This window comes from Rhamphochromis longiceps, linkage group LG16 (assembly GCF_057381845.1).
Source record: "Rhamphochromis longiceps isolate RC_006_pf linkage group LG16, R_longiceps_female_GT1.1, whole genome shotgun sequence".
Taxonomy (NCBI): domain Eukaryota; kingdom Metazoa; phylum Chordata; class Actinopteri; order Cichliformes; family Cichlidae; genus Rhamphochromis; species Rhamphochromis longiceps.
Window position 1 is genome coordinate 4,619,841 of NC_140572.1, and position 17,714 is coordinate 4,637,554.

Sequence of the window (17,714 nt, forward strand, 5' to 3'; positions counted from 1 at the left end):
TGTAGTTAATGAACTAGTCGGGATTTACACTAGAGAATGTTTCTGCCATTACATGGCCTGTATTTGTAGAGCGCTTTACTCGTCCCTGAGGACCCCAAAGTGCTTTTTTGCCCAAGGACACAACAGTCCAAGCCGGGGCTCGAACCAGCAACCTTCCGATTACAAGACGAGCTGCCAACTCTTGAGCCACGATCGGCCCACATATTGTTGTCTTTTGTTGCAGACACCAAGTGTTGAGATCCTGTCTCAACCTCCTACATTCTTCCAGCAGGTTACACATTATTTTTTGTATTTGGAATCAAATATATGTGTCAGTTGGGCCTAGTGCAGGGGTCAGCAACCTTTAACACCCAAAGAGCCTTTTGGACCCGGTTTCCACGCAAAGGGTCAGGGTTCGGGAAAACACTGGGAGCCGCAAATACTTTGTGACATCTAAAATGAAGATAACACTGTGTATATTGTTTTTACCTTTATGCTTTGTGTGAACAACTACAGTGTGTTGCTTATGAAATCCATGAAGTGCTACAGAGAAAATTACATTTGATTTATGTAATGAACACATTTTGAGCTCTTAAAGAAATATAACAAAGGAAAGCTGAACTACAATGATCCATGTAGCAAACACAAACTGTTATATCGCCTTTGGGCTTTTGGAGCCTTGACCTGACTTTTAAAAAAAGCGCATTCATGCAAACATCGTCGGGTCTGCCGTGATATGTTTACAACGGGACTTCTGCTCCTGAACCTCTGCGCACAGCGTCTGCAGGTAAGGTAACTTTATTTATACCCAAAGGCAAGGTAAATTTGCTTTACAGAAAAATGACAGCATTTGACATCCCTTTAAAAACACACATACCTAGTAAATATATAAAACTCACTGTGACACATACTTTAATATTTCGAATCAAAAACAGTTCTTATTTAATTCAGTGACAGCAACGGGGACAAAGCTGTTTTTATAACGCTTTGTCCTGCATCTCGGAAATAGAAACCTCCGTCCTGAGGGAAGAAGCTGAAATTCACCCCTTAGAGGATGGGAACCATTTTTAAGGATTGATAAAGCCATCCTCTGTACCTGCTCAGAGTACAGGGAGGCTAAACAAGACTGTGGCTCACCTATCAGACGACTGGACCATCTCACTATCTGATTCAGAGAGTTTTTCTCTGTGACAGAGGTCTGACCGAACCATGCCACCAAACAAAAGGATAAAACAGACTCAATAAAAGAACGATAAAACAAAGTTAACATTTTTTGGTCAATGTGGAAATGAACAAGTTTCCTAAGGCAATAAAGGTGCTGGTGACACTTTTTACAAACTGATTTGCAATTTTGATCAAAGTTCAGTTTTTCATTGATTATGGTCCCAAGATATTTATATGATTGTACTTGCTCTATTTTCTGACCTTTAATTAAAGTGACTCCGTGCCCATTTTGTTGTTTCCTAAAATCAACAACCATGTCTTTTGTTTTAGATATGTTCAGCTGGAGATAAGACTCCTCCCACCACTGAACAAAGTCATCAATGACTGGGCCGTGGTTAGTTTCACCCTCTTTCAGTAAGCTGACAATAACAGAGTCATCTGCATATTTAATAATGACCCTGTTTTCATGTCTGCCCTGACACATGTTTGTATAGAGAGTGAATAATAAGGGCGATAGGACGCAGCCTTGAGGAGAACCTGTGGAGGAGAACACTGGGTCAGACAGAACCCCATTTATTCTCACTCTTTGTGACCTGTCAGTTAGAAAATCTAAAATCCAGCCCAGCAGGTTTTTCCTGATTTCAAACTGTTCTAAAAGTCTTTTAATTAAAATATGGGGCTGTGTTGTATTAAAAGCCGAAGAAAAATCAATGAAAAGAAGTCTTGCAAAAGTCCCTTTACTCTCTACATGTTTAAGAATCAGATTTAGTAAAGTCAAAAGTGCGTCCTCCACTCCTCTGTTGGGCCTGTATGCAAACTGCATTGGATCCAGCTGACCTTCAGTCTCTTCATAATCACATTTCTGAGGATTTTTTCAAAGACTTTCATGACAACTGAAGTGAGGCAACAGGCCTGAAGTCGTTTAGATTTAGGGACAGGAACCACGACTGCTTCTTTGCAAAGAGAGGGCACATGTTGTGTTTGCAAGGATTTGTTAATAATAACCTGAAATATAGGCCTGAGTTCATCAGCACAAGATTTAATTAGGCGGCCACTAATATTATCAGGACCTGGCTCTTGTTCACATTGACTGTATGAAAGGCCTTTTTAACATCGCTGAGTTCAATGATAAAGTGCTGAGTATCTCTCAGTTTCTGTTTCAGTTCCCAAATATCCTCGCTGAAATCAGAAGAACTAAAACGAGCAGAAAACATGTTTAAAGCATTTGAAAATCTCTGTCTGAATTAAAACATCTAAAATGACCTGACTGCTGCTCTGGGGATTTTGAAACCCTGCTATGGTTTTCATACAAGTCCAGGCAGACCCAAAAGTTTTTGCAGCAAATTTGCTTTCAAGAAGGTTTTTGTCTGTTTTGCTTTCAAGATCTCGATTTTCATTTCCTTGGTAGCTGTCTGAAAATCGGTAACAGCCCCTCTTTAAAGGCCTGTCTCTTTTTCCTTAAACAGGATTTGACACTTTTAGTGACCCATGGCTTATTGTTAGCGTAAATTTTAACGCGCTTACGGGGTGTAATCATGTCTTTACAAAATACTGCACAGGAGCTAGTAACATCCACCAAAGCATCGAGATCATCTCCACAAGACTGAAGACGGGGCTGTACGAAGTCACTTTATCTCTACAGGACTGTAAGCTGTCGTCTGTGAGGCGTGAGCGTGTTTGTTTGAACACAGTTCACGGTGGAGCTGCTGACATAATGTGGATCCGAAGATCCATAACTGGCCTACCTGGGGCTGAAAGTCTCCATAAATGCAGGCGTTTCGGCGGCTACACCGGCTTCCACGAGTGTGACGCTTATTTTGAGAAAATAATAGAATATAAATGTATTTTTCTATTTCAATATCACAATAATCTTCCAATGTAGAACTACAAGTTAAAAAAGAAGTAACATAAATCAAATCCACTTCAGCTAAATACTTCTCATTTATTTCCATCTTACATGCTGTGACTGCAGCCATTCCCACATCTCTGTGAATGGGACTCATGGACATGGATCAGTGGTTGTTGATCAATGGTCCTGAGAATCTGCATAATTAAGATGAAGGAACGGAGCTCCCAGCCCATCGTTCCTGCAGCTGCTTTCAGTCTTTATGCAAATGTCCTGTTTGTAAGACTGAAACCTGCAGCTGAGACTGAAGACGTCACCTGATGATGACGACACGTTTCTCCCACAAAACGCTGCGTCCAGATGAACAGAAGCAACAGACTCACTTTCCTGGATGATTGAGATGCATCAAGACTTCATTGTGTGTTACTTCTCATTCAGCACAGACACATTATTCCTGTTAGGTCATGTCAGCTGTCACTCAGTACAAGCACAACTGTGAACAACACAAACTTCTCTTCAATGTGTCACAGAAACACTAAGTGTGAGAGCCTGTATGACACACAGGACAGACTGTAAGCTCTGCTGGCTGCACAGCACTTTGTAGCAGTTTTCCAACATGTCCTCCACCCGTGATGTCAGTGGTGGGACCCCAGTCACAGCACTCAGCACCACCTCCTTTAAATGTATTTTACACCAGTTCCTCCCGTTACTCGGTGCAACGCTTCTTAAATGTGTTTTTGCAGGATAAAACACAGCAGGTGGTGTAGAGAGGACGTCAGCTGACGGAGCAGAGGGAGGCAGACTGTGGATAAATGACAGAGTGAGAGGAGAGCAACCATGACAGAAGCACAGGTGTGGCAGATAGAAGTGGCTTTATAGACACTTATTGTCAGTCCTCGTGCATGCTGTGGAAATAAGTGTCTGTGTCATGAGGTGACATGTGAGCTTATCTTTGGTCAATAAAGCTGAACGACCAGTTTTCACTTTGCTTGTTACGCTTGTTTAGTGACGTCTGGGTTTCTGTGGAGCCCGAATTTTGATGAGTTCTGGTGAAATCATCTGAGATCATCTGAGCATCGGTGAAGAGTCAGCAGAGAAAGTGTGGGACAGAAGTTTGCTTTGGACACATGGACTGAAATCAAAAAGTAACAAACAGGATTTCCAATGGACAGTATGGAGAAGTGAAAGTACACAAAGGCTGTGCTGGAACACGTGTGTTACACTTTTTGACAGCTGAGAACAAAACACAATATTTTGCATCATCTCTGCAGTGTCTCTTCTTTCCTCTGCTGTTGTGCTTTTAGCTCCAAACTGTTTCAAATGGTTTGTCAGCAAGCTGACCTCTGACCTCTGCAGTACTAACTCCTGACCTGTACAAAGAGCGAGCGTTTCTGACCTTTGACCTGCAGCTGTATGTCTCTCAGTCTCAGTTCTTCTCTCCGTCACTGATGGAGCAGGTGTAGTTGCTGCTGACAGTCAGTCGTTTGTTTTCTCAGAGTGAGGCTGAAGTCTGAACTGTTCAGAGCATCAGGTCTCATCAACGTGCGCTGCTGTAACACCGCTTTGTCCTCTGAGATCACCAGGTATGAAACCTGAGTGCTGACAGAGCAGCATGTTCCCCCTCATTCACCTCCACCACCACAGCCAAGGCATGCTGGGAAACTGAGGACACACAGACGGAGAACTGAAGTGTCTGCTGTGTGTTCATCTCAGAGTCCTCACAGGTGACACATTAGCTCCAGAACACCAAGCCAGGTGTTTGAAGCCTGACAGGGATTCTTCCCATCCAGAGGGAGGATTTAGCTGCACAACAATGAACATTAGTGTGTAGTTTAGAAACACAGACTGTGCCTGCACTGCATCTAGTGAAGAAAAGTGTTACTGCCAGAGAACGAGGCTCCTTTAAAGCAGCTGATATTAAGGTTGAAAAATCAACAATAAGCTGATGTAATCAACGTTTCACAAAATGGTCAGCAGCTAAAATCTGGAGCCGTTCTTTGGTGGTAATTAACAGTTTGTTCTTGTTAGCTAATTATGTCATTAAAGGTAGCAGCAGAAGCCTTGTGTTGAAAGCCCATTCACTCACACATTCACACAGTATGTGTGTGTCTGTGTTACACTGTGGACATCCCTTCTGTTGGAGCGCCATCTGGTGGCAGGTTTAAGAAATGTTCTTCTTGTAAATCCAAACTGATGCACCTCCATAGCAGACTGTGGAGGCTTTCAGTGACATGAAGACTTGATTTATACTGTCATATTCTCCTGTTACACAAAGCACAGCACGCTGAACATGGATGAACTGAAACTCCCAGCATCTGACTGAGGAAAAGCACAAATCATTCTCACACTGACTCCTGCTTGATTTTAGATTTGCTTTCAAATCCTCACACTTTCATATGAAGCACTAAATGGGCTCCAGACTGTTTATCTCAGCTTCCTGTCAAACACACTGCTGCTCACACCGAGGCTCAGTTTACTCCTCCAGCCTGGCTTAACCTGCTGTCTGTTAAAAACAGTCCCACACTCCTCTGTTTAATCCTTCTGATCAGACTCTTTGATTTTGTATTGTTTTTACCTGAAGTTGTGTTTTTGACATGGTTCTGTCTGTGAAATAAAGCTCACACACACACTGCTACAGTCCTTCATACACTTAGAAACGAAGCTGCTCCTTTCCTCAGTGCTGACACATAAAGAAGAGTTGGTTTTATATCCAACACGTCTCTGTTCCAGAAAACAGCTTCAGCAGCCTCTGAGTCTGAACTTGGAGTTGGTTATAAGCCACAGGCCTGTGTGCACAGCAATGAGGAAATATAATGCAGTAAGTGAAACATGGATGTGTGGAACAGATTATCCCAAAGGTTGATTCTGTTCATCTGGACGTTCTCAGTGAAACATTTGGTCTCTCGGTCAGGTGACTCCTTTAGTCTCAGCTGACTGCAGGTTTCCAAACCTTTGTCACTGGATCACTCACTTCATCTCCAACGTGTCCCTGACACAGACAGCTGGAGCCGTTACAGCAAAATCATTGATCATCGTTTTTAGAACATTAGCTGGTGTTGGTGGGCAGGCTAGCAGTGCTAATTGTTAGCACTAGTTCTGCTGCTCTCCCTTTGTCTCTGTTATTGTTGGTCTTTAGTGAACAATAGAAAGTGTCTTCATGAGACTGTTGCCTAATGTTCAAATGTAGATAACACCACCTGCACCAACCTGTTACACAGCACAACCCTCTGGTGTAGCTTTGGCTGGAGCACATATTGGCAGCTCCAGTGACATCACCACTCCATGGTGACATCATCTCTACAGACTGTGGCTGTTACATATCCTCACCTGGTAATAATAAGACTGTCCTCAGCTGCACACAGCTCCAAGATGAACAAACTGAAGTAAATACAAATTAGAGTTACGATAGATTGAAATCTTGTAATCAGAGCTAATTCTTAGTGAAACTCTCACAACATCATATCATGATCCTGGGTTAGTGTCTCGGTCTCAGATCACAACATCAGCACAGGCTTGGCTTGGGTGAGGTATTGAGTGGTTCTTGTCCATGACAGCTGCAGGTACAGTGCCATCAGCCATGCTGCACCACATGTCTGCCCAGGAACATTAGTGTGGCTGAGTCTCATGTAAACATTGGTGGGAAAGTGGTGGGAAAGTGGCTGCAAGCTGGCTGCACTGTGTCCAATACTCTCAGTATGATATCCACAAACCTCTGAGTGTCACAGAGTGGGCCTGTGCTCAGCTCACTGTGCCCCATTCAATTCTACTTGCATAGTTTTACTAGTAAAGTTAAATATAGAAGTTGCTCAATGATAAGTTATTGTAGTAACAACTAAGTCCATGGTCATTATTTGTTAATAGTAGCTTAAAGCTTCTGCACCAATCATGGAGCACCAGGTTTAGAGCATGTGGATCTACAAAAGTAAGTCCCAGTAAGATGGGCTGAGCCTTACATACTACAAGAAACATGTCATTCCCAGCAGATGAAGCGCCCTTTAAAGCAGGATCTCACTTTAAACCTAAAGAACTTGCTATGAGCATGCAGTGCATTCATGGTTATTATTCATACGATTGTGGGGAGCTAATAAAGTGCAACTATCACATTACATTTTATTATTAAATTGTTGTTAACAATCCCTTCACTTCTGCTTATCTAATTCATGGTTGCAGGATGGCTGACAGCTTCCATTAGGCAGGAGGTAATGTCCATTCTGGCCACAGTGCAACCCACAATGTGTAACTGACACTATTATATTGCATTATGTCACATTGTTACATCTTTTTAATAAATGATGACAGTCAGCTGAATTTGCTGCCCCCTTGGTGGAGGACATCAGGATCAGCAGCTCCATCACAAACACCACAGAAGAAGAACAACACTGGATCAGATTATCTGGACGTGTTTGACAGGGACAGTGTTCATGTTCATGGACATCAGGACAAAAACAGACGATGGAAACCTGCCAGATTTGAGCTAAACTGCTCGTTTCCATGTGTAGTCCCTGGGAGGTCACATGACCAACAAAGACACACAAGCTGTGTCCCAAAACGTCGGCTGCATCCTCCGGAGGCCGCATTTGAAGGCCGATGACGTCACAGCCAGGCGACGAAGGCTGTCCCGATTCCTCGACTCCTTCAAATGCGTCCTTCATTCCCCCGAGTTTGAAGGATGGGTCGGGTGTGTCCTTCGTGGCCCACCATATCCCAGAATTCATAGCGCGGCCCAGCCAAATTTCAGCTGCCAACAATGGCGGCCGCTACTAAGTTTTAAAATTTAACGAGGGATTACTACTTACTTACAATGAATTCCTTACACTATATAATTTTCCCGTCAGTGTTGGGGAATTCTCAATGGTGCTTGGTGCCATACCCTCAGGGACTTTAATGTTATATAAAAACACTGACAGCTCAATATCTGCCTCAGTCACTCTCCCTGATCCAGCTGAGTCAGCAGTGGGAAAAATCTGCTTTTCACAGGAACTTGGTAACAGCAATAAGAGAATACGTAGTTTATTCCAAGAAGATATCATGTCTCTCCCATATATAGAACATCTTACTGGAACCGACATGTTCCAGATATCACCTGGAAGACAGTCTGGATGATCCCATAAATATCTAATTGTGAACAAGGTGAAGGAAATCTCATATAAAATTCTTCATAAATGTTACCCAGCCAGTCACTATATGGTAACATTTAAAAGAGACATAAATACTAATTGAACTTTCTGTGGGGATCATCCAGAAACTGTGGCACATCTCTTTTGGTTCCTCTACACAGAGATTCTGGAAGAATTTAGCAGTTTTGTTATTGTCCATATTTTAAGGGAGTTTTCTTTACGATGGGAAAATGTTTTATTCTTTTTCTTTAAGTTCCCCAGGAAGAATGATAAATGTTTTTTATAAAAAATTTGTTAATACTTTTAGCTATTTTATATCCACAAATGTAAGTTTATTAATAAAACACCATATTTCTGCCGTTTTATAAGGATATGAATTGTACATACAATCAATTTCAGACTCAACCAACAAAAAGCCTCTCAGAACAATATTTATATGTTGATTTTTTTCGCCTACTCATATCATCATTTTTTTACTCCTGGTTCTGTATGTTCATGTTCTGTTCTTTTGTAAACTTCATCTGTTTGTATGTTGTATACTCATTGTGTTTCAATAAAGTTCGATTTAAAAAAAGGTACGTTCTAAACGAAGCTTCAGACGTCACTGATCACGTGACTCTGGCCAAACGAATCAAGCCTCGACACGGTGCTTCTGAAGCAGCGCGTTGATCTTTCTGACACACGCACCGGAGCGTCAGCTTCAAGCGGACCATCACTACGTCTCACATCTAAAGGTGTCAAGGTAACTTTGAACTGAGTTCAGTCAATCTGGAGTTTTTCCAAGTTTTCTGTTGCTCTCTGTGAGAGAAGAGCGTTAAAGGCGGGGCTCTCCAGAGTCCAGCAAAACAGGAAACCACAGCTGGGTGTGTGTAAGTGTGCAAACCAATAGAATGCATCGTGGTGGGGGGGCATCACGGGCAAGAAAAAAATAAAATAATCGGTCGTACCCATGCTTCCCCGACGTCATGCCAGCGCATATTGGGAAATTCGTAGGCACCGATCGGTTTTCTATCAGCCATTTGCTGGGAGTAAGGGCGCCCTCCGTTTGCGAGGTGCGCCTGCTGCTGGCGGCACAGGGAGGAGAGGGCGGGGCGGCGGGGAGTCTCTGGCTGGCTGGAGCGGCATCTAATAACCAACTCGCAAAACAAAATAAAAACAACAAACAGATATTATGATACAGACTTATAATCTGCACCCATGTTTTTTCTACATTCTATAAAGTGAGCGCGAGAGCCCTCGGTGCCCCTGCGCGCTGCTGAAGTCAAAGTAAGGCAAGGCAAGGCAAATTTATTTGTATAGCACAATTCAACAACAAGGTGATTCAAAGTGCTTTACAGAGACATTAGAAACAAAAACAAATAAAAAGCATGATTTAAAATTGATTAAAACAAACAAACAAATTAACTAAACACACACATTTCACACCTGTTCGCGCGATCTGAACCCTTATCGTAAGGGGAGCTACCAGTCCTTCTGTGGACGAGCTACTTTCTATTTTAAATTCCCTGAATTTAAAATACTCTCTAGACCCAGTCTAGACCCAGCTGGGGAGCTACCCAGAGCTCTAAACCCACTTAACAAACAAACAAACAAACAAACAAAACAGTATATAAAATCAAAACAGATAAAATCAGAAATAGATAAGATCAGTAGTTAGTGTAAGTTTTGAAATTTAAGCTTAAAAGTGTGGATTTGGTGCTTTATTCAAATGCAGCTGAGAATAGGTGAGTCTTCAACCTGGATTTAAATAAACTGAGTGTTTCAGCTGATCTGAGGCTTTCTGGGAGTTTGTTCCAGATATAAGGAGCATAAAAGCTGAATGCAGCTTCTCCGTGTCTGGTTCTGACTCTGGGAACTGATAAAAGACCGGATCCAGATGACCTGAGGGATCTGGAAGGTTCATACTGGGTCAGGAGGTCACTGATGTATTTTGGTCCTAAACCATTCAGAGCTTTATAGGCCAGCATCAGAACTTTAAAGTCTATCCTCTGACGGACAGGCAGCCAGTGTAAAGACCTCAGAGCTGGACTGATGTGGTCCACTTTTTTGGTCTTAGTGAGGACTCGAGCAGCAGAGTTCTGAATGAGCTGTAGTTGTCTGACTGATTTTTTAGGTAGACCTGTAAAGATGCTGTTACAGTAATCAAGCCTACTAAAAATGAATGCATGGACTAGTTTTTCCAGGTCCTGTTGAGACATCAGATCTTTAATCCTTGAAATATTCTTGAGGTGATAGTAAGCTGATTTTGTTATTGTCTTAATGTGTTTTTCTAAGTTTAGGTCTGCATCCATCACTACACCCAAATTTCTCGCCTGGTTTGTGGTTTTTAGATGTATAGATTGAAGTTCTCTGGTGACCTGTAATCGTTTTTCTTTGGCGCCAAAGACTATTACTTCAGTTTTGTTTTTGTTTAGTTGGAGAAAATTGTGGCACAACCAGTCATTAATTTCCTCAATGCATTTACCAAGAGCCTGTACAGGGCCTCGGTCTCCTGGTGACATTGTGATATATATTTGTGTGTCATCTGCATAGCTGTGGTAGTTTATTTTGTTGTTCTTTATAATCTGTGCCAGTGGGAGCATGTAAATGTTAAACAGAGGGGGTCCCAAGATGGAACCTTGGGGAACTCCACATGTGATACTTGTCTGCTCAGATGTGAAGTTACCTATTGATACAAAGTATTTCCTGTTTTCTAAGTATGTTTTGAACCAGTTTAGTACAGGTAAAGTAAACTTTATTGTCATCTCCGCTACAGACAGTCCAGCAGAGACGAGAGACGAGACGACGAGGCTGCAGTTACAGCGGTGCAAGTAAACAAACAATAAATATAAGAAGAGTAAGAAAATAAATCTACACTTTAGGACTCGGGGTAAAGGATCAATAACAATTTAAATTTATAATTTACAGTTTGATGATTTAAAGTCTCACACAACCCGTCAAAAGGGGCGGGGCCGGCTGCTTCCAAGTAGAGCACATTTCATTTATAATGATGTAAATCCAAGCCCATCATGGATTCACGATCTGAATCCTGGGTTGTGTGAAATCCCAGAAATCAACCTTAGACAAAGTGAATCTGTGAACTAAGGTGTAGGTCTGTTAGGCAGGGCCGTGCAGAGAGGTTTAAAGGGGCGGGTGCTCAAAGTTAAAAAGGGGCACATTGAACCAGGCTGAATAACAACAACACACTTTCATCAAGAATCTAATATGGGCAACAAGACAAAGCAAACGTAGCCGATGCTTTACCTGATGGGTACAATGTTGCTGTTGAGGGGTTGCTGTGGATAGTGCTGGAGGGCAGGCAGGGCTGGACTGGGACAAAAAATCGGCCCGGGCATTTTGACTGGAGACCGGCCCACCAAAAATGTGACGTCATTCATGGATAAAACCGCAAAGGATTCTGGGAACTTTTGGCAAGCGGTACTAGTGCATGCAGGGTGTCAATTGAACTCAGTTACACAGCGATAAAAAGAAACACAAAAAATGGCAAGAAGCTGCTGTATTATTAACTGCAATAGCCGGTGTTGTGCCAAAAAGTGATTGTCTGCCAAAAACTGATTTCCGGTATTTGCAAAGAAACTGATTGCTCGTATTTAAATTGCTATAAGTAACTTGTTGGGCTATAATATGTGAAACATATGTCAAATGCATCCCTCATGGATGACACAAAGTCATACTGAGCTACAAACAACATTAGTGTAACAAGGTAGAAGCCGCAATCAGTCTGTGGCAGTGACTTTTATATAACCTTTATTTATGCCGTAAAAAAAATCTAATTAACATTAAAAATGTATTTTTTAAGAAGTAGTTGGACAGCAGAAATGGCTCAAATATTACAATTATTTTTCAACTACTAATTAATTACCGTTGAGCTCAAAGGTTATATTAATACACGGTTAACGAATGTGTATTTATGAAGACGATTTGTGAGACGAACAAAGGTAAACGTACCTTTGTTCGTACGATGGTCTTTCGGTGCATTTCAAGGTCCTGTACCCATCCGTCGGTAAACTGTACCTGGGCTTGTTGCAGTGAGCTGAAGTTACTAAACTTCATGAGTGTATGCACTCACTCCAAGAACCGTATAATTATAAATCTGAGCATGGTGAAAGTTGGGCAGCACGCTAACGTCTTTTGTCCCTCTGTGTGCTCGTAAGGGTCTGACCCTTTCACTCCTTTGATTTTTCCTCGTATCTTTTCTTTGTCTTTTCGTCAAGTCTGTCTTTGTACGGACCGGCATTGTTCTCCGTCGTTTTGTACATACCTTTTTTGTGCGGCAAAGAAAAAACAAGAAGGTATTGGAACCGGAGAATGAACGTTTTGCGGTGCTGCAATTGCAAATGCTTGTATTTGATGCGGTACTTGGATTGTTTTGCCAGGAGTTCCCGGCATGCAATGCGCAAAGTCACGTGGTCTGTCAATCGCTATAGGAAAAACCATCAAGCCTTTGCATGAAAACAACTGCTTTGATTTACACTGCCTTGTTGGTATATATGTATCAATCTAATAAAGTTAAACCTACACCATTCTCCCTATTCGGGATTTTAAACAGTACATAGCGGAAACAAAAAGACTGCTTGGTAGAGTTAACCTCCTGAACTATCTACAACACATGGTAGAAACCTGAAATTAAGACCAAGAACACTAGAGGTGAGACATGATCATTAATTAATATTAAAATTAATAAATGACAGATTTAGGGATATTTTCATAAAGTATTTATTTACCAAAACAATAGAAAACAGCATGGTAGCACAATATATTTTGTTAACACAGCAACCTTTAAATATGAAAGGAGACAGAGAAAGAAAGGTGAGAAAGAAGAATAAGAATAACACTTAATTGAGTTTTTGATGGCATTTTACACACAGTACTAATACAGTATCTAGAAAATATGGGAAAATACTGGCATCATATACAGTACTTACTTCTGAAGAAATTATATGGGACCCTGAAAAACAGGACACAAGTGAAAGGTCAAAGAACTGTGAATGGCAATTGATGGACTTGCTCAGATGATCACAGTACTGGCATCTTTATTCCAGAAAGGAATTAGAGAAATCATATACACTAGTACTTACGTTGATGAACTTAAAAAGTTGAATGGTCTCGAACCTCTTAAACAAACAATGTATGATCAGACCCTGACAAACAGGACAGAAAGGAATAAAGATTAGATGAATATTAAAATCTATAAAGGACAGATTATGATTGAATTGTATCACCAAAGACTATTCACTCATCAATAAAAGGTCACCTACAACACTTCCACAGCAGCAACACTGAACATATCTTAAGACATGGGTGATCGTGGCTCAAGAGTTGGGAGTTCGCCTTGTAATCAGAAGGTTGCCGGTTCGAGCCCCGGCTTGGACAGTCTCGGTCGTTGTGTCCTTGGGCAAGACACTTCACCCGTTGCCTACTGGTGGTGGTCAGAGGGCCCGGTGGCGCCAGTGTCCGGCAGCCTCGCCTCTGTCAGTGCGCCCCAGGGTGGCTGTGGCTACAAGCTTGCCATCACCAGTGTGTGAATGGGTGGATGACTGGATATGTAAAGCGCTTTGGGGTCCTTAGGGACTAGTAAAGTGCTATATAAATACAGGCCATTTACCAGGCCATTTACATGGAAACCTTTATGAAGTGAAAGGACAGACAGTGAAGGTTGAGAAAGAATTGTACTTAATAGATTTTTTCAGACGATGACAGTACTGGTATGCTTACTCTAGAAAAATGGTTGAATCATATTCCATATAGTACTTACTTAAAATGAACACACTTCAGTCCTCCTAAAATGACTGACAGCATCTGAAATGAAACAATGACAGATTAAGACTGTAAGAATATATGTTTATAAATGCCTAATACTCCAATCTCATATTTATTCTATCTATTAAGATGGACAAATTCTAAGCATTTACCAATCACTTGACTTGTTTGAAGTGAAGGTAGATACTAAACGTATTCATTTAGGCAATAACAATAAAGCTGAATTTAATATTAACAATAGATAATTAGGAATGTTTTGCTCGTTTTTATTTCACCTCACCAGGTTACAAAAGGAGCTTTCTCAGCAGGTCACTCTTCTCAGCTACCCTGTCAATGACCATGTCAGAGTCCAATGACATGAGAATGTCCTTTTCAGTGGCCATCAGCATAAACATCTCCAACTTGTTTGCAGACAGGCTGCTTCGGAGTCTGCTTTTAATGAACTTGAGTGTAGAGAACGTTCTTTCACAGGCAACCTGAGTGAGGGAGAGGGTCAGCAGGTACTTGTATGCCAGCCCAAGGAGACGATAGGCATCAGACAGCATGTTGAACCACCTGAGTATTTGATAGCAGCACAGTGGGCAATTTTTGCAAGAACCACAGCTTTCGGTCACAATTTCACTTTCTTCGTCCCATTCTTCAGATCTGTCCTTTGCTGTTCTGGTCGTGTACTCATCTACATGTGATGTCTTAAGCCTTTCCCACTGTTCAGCAAAACGTTTCAGTTCTGACTGAAGGTTATTAACTGTAGCCCTGCTGTCAAATTTAAGTAGACAGGCGCTGAGGTTCTGAAATGCATTACTTGGAAGAGAAACTGTTCTGACCTGGCTAAACTTCCTGGGGTCCAACCATGCCAAATCGGCAAGAAGAGGGCCATGTATGACAAATCGTCTGTGGATTGCTTCAATAACTGTGTCCAGGATGATGTTGTGCACTTTCACCTCATATGATTTCTCAGCATTGATTTGCAACTCATCTTCAGGCATCTCTCCGGCCATGCCTTTTCTCCTTTTGGCTCTCTTTTTAGGTAGTTCAGCCTCCACTTCCATGTCTGTGTTGTTCACCCTCTCCTCTAGTTTTTGATTTGTCTGTTTCACAAATGTGTCTGCAGCTGTCTTCACAGTTGGAAAGTCCCTGGCAATACTTTTGAGGCCATCTTGTGTGGCAGTCACCATATGATGGGCAGAGAGAATGTCCATCCCCTTTGACTGGAGGTACTTTGACAGAGGAGTTGTTGCTCAAACACTCTAAGAAATATCTGTGCTGTTAACACAGTTTCATGCTTCAAGAGACACTCTTTAAAGCCTCGTGCTTTGGCACAAACAGCTGGCTTTTCTTTTTCCCTCTTTTCAATGGCTTCCATCGTCAGCACTACATCAACGAAGAGGCCATCATCTGGTTTTCCAAAATGTCCAAAGATTTTCTGGAGGGCATCATGCTTGGCCCACCACCGTGTCTCACCTATTGGACTGAGGCGTCTGTGTCTTGTGTTTTCGGTTTGTTTCTCCCACAGATTAACCCTGTGATGGGACTCCTTGATGAACACAGCTATGTCATTAAGTAAATTAAAGAGTGATCCACTTTCAATGACACTTTGTGTTGTGTCAGCAATCACAAGATTAAGTATGTGTGCATAGCACCACACATGCACATGAGTTGGAGACTGGGCAGTCATAAGTGCTGAAAAGCCTTTGTACTGGCCCTGCATATTTGAAGCACCATCTGTTGCATTCCCAGTGCACATGGCCTTGTCTAGATTCAGATGCTCTAAAACTCCGGAAAGCAAGTTTACAAAGTACTGCCCCGTGGATGCTTCGCACCTCACTATGGAGACAAGCCTCTCCTGCACAGACTCAGTAACATACCTGATGATTACTGAACACTGATCATAACCTGTGATGTCTTGGGTTGTGTCTAGCTGAACAGAAAACATCCCAGCTTTCTGGACATCACTGGCGATGCTCTCTTGAAGGAGATGGCCAAGTGCATCAATCACTGAGTTGACAGTTGTTTTGGAGAGTAGGGTGATGAGAGATCCTCTACCTCTTGATCCACTGGTCTGATGCAACTTCTTGCTTTTTTCAATGCAGTCATTCAAATGTTCTCCAAGGCACATATCATACTTGCCTAATAACACAATCAGTTCCAGAAAGTTACCATGATCGATGGTGTTATCACCTAAAGTGTATGCAGCCTCATTCTCCACATGCCTATAGCTGAGTCCCCTCTTCCCAAGTACTTTGATCACATCCACTATACGCTCTAAAACTTGCCGTCTCTTTTTCACTTGTGCTCTGTGAGCTGACAACTGACTGCCAGCAAACAAGCTCCTGATGTTGCCTTTTGAGCACCTTAAGAAAAAAGCTTCCGCACAGGTCTGGTGTGTATTGCTCTTTTCATGCTCCTCTGTGCGCAGATGTATATGTCGCCAGTCACTCATGCCTGTTATAAATGTGCTGGTGTCAGTCAGCCTTGCAAATGCCAGACACACAAAGCAGAACAATAAATGGCGTTCTTTGCAATAAGTAAGCCACTTCCTGTTGGTGCCATCTTTACAGCTGAACACCCTCATCACAACTGCACTGCTACTGTTCTGCTGTGGGTGGTAATCTAAGAAGGCCTGTAATATGGCAGGTTCAGGGCGAGCAAAGTAATCGATGCCCTGGCTCTCACTCTCCTGCTCTTCCATCTCTCTCTCTCTTGCTCTTCCATCTCACTCTCCTGCTCTTCCATCTCTCTCTCTTGCTCTTCCATCTCTCTCTCTTGCTCTTCCATCTCTCTCTCTTGCTCTTCCATCTCTCTCTCCTGCTCTTCCATCTCTCTCTCTTGCTCTTCCATCTCTCTCTCCTGCTCTTCCATCCCTCTCTCTTGCTCTTCCATCTCTCTCTCTTGCTCTTCCATCTCTCTCTCTTGCTCCATCTCTCTCTCCTGCTCTTCCATCTCTCTCTCCTGCTCTTCCATCTCTCTCTCCTGCTCTTCCATCTCTCTCTCCTGCTCTTCCATCTCTCTCTCTTGCTCTTCTATCTCTCTCTCCTGCTCTTCCATCTCTCTCTCCTGCTTTTCCATCTCTCTCTCCTGCTCTTCCATCTCTCTCTCCTGCTCTTCCATCTCTCTCTCCTGCTCTTCCATCTCTCTCTCTTGCTCTTCCATCTCTCTCTCCTGTTTTTCCATCTCTCTCTCTTGCTCTTCCATCTCTCTCTCTCTTGCTCTTCCATCTCTCTCTCTCTTGCTCTTCCATCTCTCTCTCTCTTGCTCTTCCATCTCTCTCTCTCTTGCTCTTCCATCTCTCTCTCTTGCTCTTCCATCTCTCTCTCTTGCTCTTCCATCTCTCTCTCTCCTGCTCTTCCATCTCTCTCTCTTGCCCTTCCATCTCTCTCTCTTGCTCTTCCATCTCTCTCTCTTGCTCTTCCATCTCTCTCTCTCTCTTGCTCTTCCATCTCTCTCTCTCTCTTGCTCTTCCATCTCTCTCTCTCTCTTGCTCTTCCATCTCTCTCTCTTGCTCTTCCATCTCTCTCTCTTGCTCTTCCATCTCTCTCTGCTGCTCTTCTGTCTCCTCTGTCACAGACTTCTCCACTTTTGATGATAAATCAGCTGGTGCAACATGTAAGGATTGGCACAATTTGTTAAGACTTTGAGAAGTTTGAGAAACTAACCTTAAGCATAAAATAAAATTTACTATCAGTAACTTCATAGCACCCGCCCAGCAGTATATAAACTCCGTCATGCTAGTTACGCTGTACGAGTTATTCTAAGCGACTGCATAAAGTCACCACAACGAAAACAAACTACAACTAAAATTAGTTTATATCTGACACAGATAGACAGCAGGTCATAACTTCTTACCTGAA

The 17,714-nt window shown here is 42.4% G+C and overlaps 2 protein-coding genes and 2 long non-coding RNA genes across 5 annotated transcripts in view; 2 read left to right on the forward strand and 2 right to left on the reverse strand.

Annotated features, from left to right (window-relative positions):
* The window catches only part of LOC146650428 (uncharacterized), a 387,448-nt gene that overhangs the window by 231,288 nt on the left and 138,446 nt on the right, over window positions 1-17,714 (reverse strand). The gene's annotated exons all lie outside the window — the stretch shown is intronic.
* Window positions 1-17,714, forward strand: part of LOC146650432 (protein NLRC3-like) — a 241,341-nt gene that overhangs the window by 97,521 nt on the left and 126,106 nt on the right. The gene's annotated exons all lie outside the window — the stretch shown is intronic.
* Window positions 1-17,714, forward strand: part of LOC146650434 (uncharacterized) — a 95,112-nt gene that overhangs the window by 48,346 nt on the left and 29,052 nt on the right. Inside the window, exon 1 of one of the 2 annotated variants that reach the window (XM_085385488.1) lies at window positions 8,463-8,848. The exons of the other annotated variant lie outside the window; for it this stretch is intronic. The gene's annotated coding sequence lies outside the window, so the exon portion shown is untranslated. Of the gene's footprint in view, window positions 1-8,462; window positions 8,849-17,714 lie in introns of those variants that run through there. 2 annotated transcript variants of the gene reach the window in all.
* On the reverse strand, window positions 12,916-13,991 carry LOC146650437 (uncharacterized). The gene is made up of 3 exons (XR_014908015.1): window positions 13,862-13,991; window positions 13,185-13,247; window positions 12,916-13,054 (listed from the first exon to the last, which is right to left on the reverse strand). It is a non-coding gene; the product is annotated as an uncharacterized LOC146650437 (long non-coding RNA).